Genomic DNA, 6,469 nt, shown 5'->3' with positions numbered 1-6,469 from the left:
GCAGCCTGCTGCTGTCCTAGGAGGACGGACTGTTGCTGGGTTTGCAAGGTGGGCTAGGCAGGCAGAGAGGGAGTATACAGACACACAGAGGTGACCAAAACTCTTATAATTCATTCATTTAGGCCTTTCCTTATGCCAGCATTGAAGCACTTCCTTGAAGGAGGCTGCCCTAAAGACAGCTGTGGCTAGCTTTCATCACCAAGAAAAGGTAAACAGAAAAACTGACCCACCAGCCAGTGGACGAATGACTACAACTCTCCAGGGAGGACTAGCTCAATTGACTATTCCAGCTGCTTTCCTTTCCCAGTTTCTGTGTGGGTTTTGTCCACACACATACACACACCTTCGTCCCCATAGGTATTGCAATTCTCCTGCTAAGTTGCCCTGTACAGGACTTAGAGGAAAAACACAAACTAGCGTCCAAATAAACTGAGCACTCTCGCTCTCTTTCCCCACCCGCCCCTCCCTCCCTCTAGTTAATTCTTAAATTGCCTAGTTTAAATGAACTTATTTTAAAAGGTATCAATAAATTTATTTCGAGTAATAACGGTAACACTTTTTATTTTCATTTCTAAAACAGATTCTCAAGTCCATTATAAAGGCACATTTCATATGTCAGTCTTGCAGATAGATGTTAGAATTTCCTGGGCTAACAAAAAACATTTTTGTTAGTCTTCTCACATTTACTATAGTATGAGTAACGTGTGTCACAATGTGGACCAGTCATCACGTGCACGCAGCCCTGAAGGTGTAGAATATGGCTCTGGTTTCATGGGCTAGATTTGAAATTCCCAGAAATCTCCTTGCTCACAGTCCAATTTGTATCAAGCACCAATTTAATTTCTTTCAGGTCTCAGGCCTGTGGCTTCACGCTAATTTGCCAGGCTACTGGTGTTGTATTGATCAAGTAGTTATATTCTTAAGGACTTTTCAACTAATAGCAAATTTATACTTATTAGTTAGCTCCATGGGGTAAGAATACTCAGCGTGTTGCTCAAGTTTCAGTTTAGCACTTCATTTTGCAAACTCTTTTACGGTGCTATCTTTAGAAATTACTTCTCACAACAGTCCTGGGAGATGGGCTAATGCTGTTGGCCGGCAGCTATTTAGGTTTTAGAAAGGGTCCATGATGTGTCCCGAGACAGCGTCAGCGCCAAGGTTAGAACTCGCAGTTCCTGGGGCTCAGGCAGCCAGGCCTTGTCACCCGTCGGACATATACACCCCCTTCCTTTTTTTTTTTTAACATCTTTATTGTAGTATAATTGCTTTACAATGGTGTGTTAGTTTCTGCTTTATAACAAAGTGAATCAGTTATACATATACGCATGTTCCCATATCTCTTCCTTCTTGCGTCTCCCTCCCTCCCACCCTCCCTATCCCACCCCTCTAGGTGGTCACAAAGCACTGAGCTGATCTCCCTGTGCTACGCGGCTGCTTCTCACTAGCTATTCACTTTACGCTTAGTAGTGTATATATGTCCATGCCACTCTCTCACCTTGTCACAGCCTCCCCCTCCCCCTCCCCATATCCTCAAGTCCATGCTCTAGTAGGTCTGTATTCCCATCTTACCCCTATGTTCTTCATGACCTTTTTTTTTTCTTAGATTCCATATATATGTGTTAGCATATGGTATTTGTTTTTCTCTTTCTAACTTATTTCGCTCTGTATGACAGACTCTAGGTCCATCCACCTCACTACAAATAACTCAATTTCATTTCTTTTTATGGCTGAGTAATATTCCATTGTATATATGGGCCACATCTTCTTTATCCATTCATCTGTTGATGGACACTTAGGTTGCTTCCATGTCCTGGCTATTGTAAATAGATGCAGAGAAAGCTCTCGACAAAATTCAACACCCATTTATGATAAAAACCCTCCAGAAAGTAGGCATAGAGGGAACTTTCCTCAACATAATAAAGGCCATATATGACAAACCCACAGCCAACATTGTCCTCAATGGTGAAAAACTGAAACCATTTTCACTAAGATCAGGAACAAGACAAGGTACCCCACTCTCACCACTCTTATTCAACATAGTTTTGGAAGTTTTAGCCACAGCAGTCAGAGAAGAAAAAGAAATAAAAGGAATCCAAATCGGAAAAGAAGAAGTAAAGCTGTCACTGTTTGCACATGACATGATACTATACATAGAGAATCCTAAAGATGCTCCCAGAAGACTACTAGAGCTAATCAATGAATTTGGTAAAGTAGCAGGATACAAAATTAATGCATAGAAATCTCTGGCATTCTTATACACTAATGATGGAAAATCTGAAAGAGAAATTAAGAAAACACTCCCATTTACCATTGCAACAAAAAGAATAAAATATCTAGGAATAAACCTACCTAAGGAGACAAAAGACCTGTATGAAGAAAATTATAAGACACTGATGAAAGAAATTAAAGATGATACAAATAGATGGAGAGAGATACCATGTTCTTGGATTGGAAGAATCAACATTGTGAAAATGACTCTACTACCCAAAGCAATCTACAGATTCAGTGCAATCCCTAGCAAACTACCACTGGCATTTTCACAGAACCCTTCCTTTAATTATGTTAAGTTCTGGTGCCATTGCAGAGTCACAGATTAAGATAAAATCACACTGTCTAAATGGAAATGGAGTCCAGTCCATAAAGGCAGCCTGGCATTCAGAGGCCTGAGTGGCACCTCATTGGGGTGGATGCTCCCATCCCTTCAGGGTCTCTGAGACAAATGGCTCTCCCAGAAGCTATTTCTAGTCGTCTTCTGAGTCTGGCTGTTTGAACTGCAAGATCATTTAGTTCAAACCCTTGTTTTGCAGAGAAGGAAAGTCAGGTCTGGAGAGGCTGACTCGTCCGGGCCTCAGGACAAAATCGGGTATCCTGATGCTGGCTTCAGCACTCCACCCCCTAGACACCCCGGTTTCTCAAGACTGGCTCCCAAGCCACTGTCCATGGAGTTAGAAAGTGAAGAGCGGTATCAGTCAAGGTCCATACAACATGAGTTTGGGATGTTTCCTGGTTCAGGTGAAACCCAGAGGTTGACATAGCTTGTTGGTGAGATTAAATTAAATAAACTGGGGAGTAATGGTCTCTATTTCACCAAGTAATGCTACTTGTTGTGTAACTAGAACTAAGTCTACAAAACTCAAAATGAGATGGACACTTCAAATTGTTACTGTAGATAGCCAAGCCAAACCAATTATCCAGGCCTCCAGTGGAACTTTGTGGTCTGAATGCCAGGGATAATAATTTGTTTTCTAAGCAAATTCTGCTTTTTCGTATCGTTCATATGTAAAAATGTTGAGTGAGACGACCCAAGTTAGAAAAAATAAGCCTATGCAATATACACTTTTGAAAACATATTCTGGGAACCAGGATTTCCCACACTTCAGTCATTCACATACAGCCATCACCATTTTTGTGTGTTTCCATTAAACTGATTTTTAAAAATATAAATAACTGAATGAAAAGAGGAAACTTTATAAAATTATAAAAATGGTAAGCCAGTATCATTTGCCATAAAAATTTTAAATAAATTTGGAGTTACAAAATATTTTAACGTTTACCTGTGCTCCCATTAGAACCATCTCATGTATGATCAACAGTGTGTCTTAGGAAACACTGAACTACATCAGCAGTTAACAATATTTGGGAGGATGGAAAGACATGACTCAGGAGCCATTTATACTCTTTAAAACAATTTAGAACTCTTAAAGAGATCTTATTTATATGAGTTATGCCTATAAATATTTGCTATATTAGAAGTTAAAACTGAGATGTTTAAAATATATATGTATTAATTCATTAAAAAAATAATAACCCATCATGTGGTAACATAAATATCATATATATTAAGAATCATAGCATTGGGACTTCCCTGGTGGTCCAGTGGTTAAGACTCTGCCTTTCAGTGCAGGGGCCGTGGGTTGGATCCCTGGTCAGGGAACTAAGATCCCACATGCCTCAGGGTGAGGCCAAAAAATTAAAAATAAATAGATAAATAAAACTAAATTGCACATCTCAAAAGAAAAAAGAATCATGGCATTGTTTTACATTTTTGTAAATTAATGTCTTGCTTAATAGACACCTGTATCTGCAATCACTGTTGTGATACGTTGTTTTGGTTGAAGTATATGACAAATATCTGACTTTACACAGATATGTAGCTGGAAAAGAGAAGTGTATTTTAATAGTGTTTTCACATAATTGTAGATATTCTTCTTTGATACCGCACCAAAGCTCAACAAGATACAGAATCTGAAATCAAATCAATAAATTCTTACTTTAAAATCTATTGGTTTACCTTCTATCTTGAATGAATTTTTTACCCATGCATGGTTTTGAAAGCATACTTTGGTCATTTGGAAAATATTATTTCACTAAGTTATGCAGATCTTCCAAATCTTGGCACATTTCCTCATATAATACTTTAAAAATTTCATTTTAAAATATCATCTCCAGTCACATCAGGAAAATCTCTCAGCCCTGAAAAGCTGTTAAGCTCATGATGGCAGATACGAGTTTTCCAAAATTCCAATTTTTCCCTGATAGTTCCAATTTTATTATTGGCAACAAATACTGAAAAACATAGTTTTTTTCCTCTTGAGTTGAGAGGTCTACTAGTTGATTTTCAAGAAAATGTCATCAAATACCAATGTCCCAATAACCATTGTTTGTCTGTAAGTCAAACTTCATCAAATCAAAGTTGGCAAGTGTCTAAGCTGGTGTTCCATGAAAATGGCCACCAGGTCAGCTCACACCTTAGCCATACAAGACAACCATCGTACTTTAGTACGAGGCATACATACTTTATGTGTGCATATCCCATTTCATCACACAAAATATTAAAAATGCATATATTCAAGATTTAACAAAATTAATAACTCTGACTTCTTCATCCAGGACATTCTTCTGAAGGTGGCAATTGTTTTTACCATGAATGCATGAAAAATACAATGACTACAAGCAAAGTTTGGTGCCACTGCCTTGACTGGTACTAATGGGCTGATGGTTTTACCTACCATTGCTTTAATACCATCAGTGCAAAAGTCAACACTGAAAAAAAGGCAAATAATGTCTCCAGTCTTAGTATTACTATGAAAATAGTTTTGATCTCACAAATGCCCTTGAAAGAACCTTGTAAACTTCAGGATCCATGGCCACACTTTGAGATCTGCTGATCTAGAACAACTCCTAATTTGTGAAGGGTAAGGGGACAGAATCTGATATTTATTAAGTACCTTATAGACACTGTGTTATGGACTGAGTTGTGTCCCCCCAAATTCATCAGTCGAAGTCCCAACTCCCAGAATGTAACTGTATTTAGAGATAAGGTCTTTAAAAAAGTGATTAAGTTAAAATGAGGCCATTAGGTTGGGGCCCTAATCCAGTATGGCTAGTGTCCTTATAAGAAGAGAAAGAGACACTGGTTGGTGATCCACATGTGCCCAAGGGAATGACCATGTCAAGAGGCAGCAAGAGGATGGCCACCTGCAAACCAAAAAGAGAGGCCTCAGAGGAATCCAGCCCTATTAGCACCATGACCTTAGACTTCCAGCCTCCAGAACTGTGAGAGGCTTCTCTTGTTTAAGCCACCCAGTCTGTGGTATTTTGTTATGGAAGCCCTAGCAAACTAATATGCGTTGCTATTTAGTTATCATAAAATCTTTGATGTACATATTGTCATCCTCATCTTATGGAAGAGACAGCAGAAGCTCAGAAAAGATGGGTAATTTCCCAAAGCTCATGCAATTAAGAGAGAAAAGAGCCAAAATTTGAATCCAGGTGTGACCAGGAAGTCAGTGGCCACAGAGCCAGTGCATGAGTGAGCATAGAGGACCCATGGTCCAGGGCTCTGTCTATGACAGAGGGCTGCCCTGTAAAAGTGAGGATGTTATTTCCTACTAATGATCCTAATAAACAAGAAACCTGAATTGTAATGAACAATTTCTACTACTAGCTCAATATAAATACTGCCCTAATTAATGAGTTTGCAAAAATTTTCTCTGCTCTATGGACGTTGTAGATTTTTTAAAAATTATTATTAAAAATAGATAGAGACTAACGTGACACAAACACAGGATCTTACTACAACTAAGAACTACAAAATCAACCAAACCCTACTTCCTCTAATAAACATGTCTGTAGGAGCTAACACCGACAACCCAAAGAAATAAATAAATGATCTAACACCTCCTCCTTGAACCTGTGGCCTCTTTCTGCCTGTTCCTGTAATGTGTTATCGATTGGTGAGTTGGAAGGGACGCTGGTTCAGCAGCCTGCTGTCTACGGGAGGATGACTTCTTTCCCCACTTGGTGTCTCTGTTGACCCCTCAGGAGGTGTGGCTGAAAGTTCAGCATCAAATGGCTTTTAACACCTAGGTTTCATCCTGCAATCTCCCTCATGTCTAGCAGTAATGAAGCAATTGGGTGTCCTGCCATAATAAATCTGAGTCAAAGTAAAGCTGATGCTCCCTTCCTT

The sequence above is a fragment of the Delphinus delphis genome, chromosome 14 (assembly GCF_949987515.2).
Source record: "Delphinus delphis chromosome 14, mDelDel1.2, whole genome shotgun sequence".
Taxonomy (NCBI): domain Eukaryota; kingdom Metazoa; phylum Chordata; class Mammalia; order Artiodactyla; family Delphinidae; genus Delphinus; species Delphinus delphis.
The sequence above is the reverse complement of the archived record's forward strand: the minus strand, read 5'-3'. Positions refer to the sequence as shown.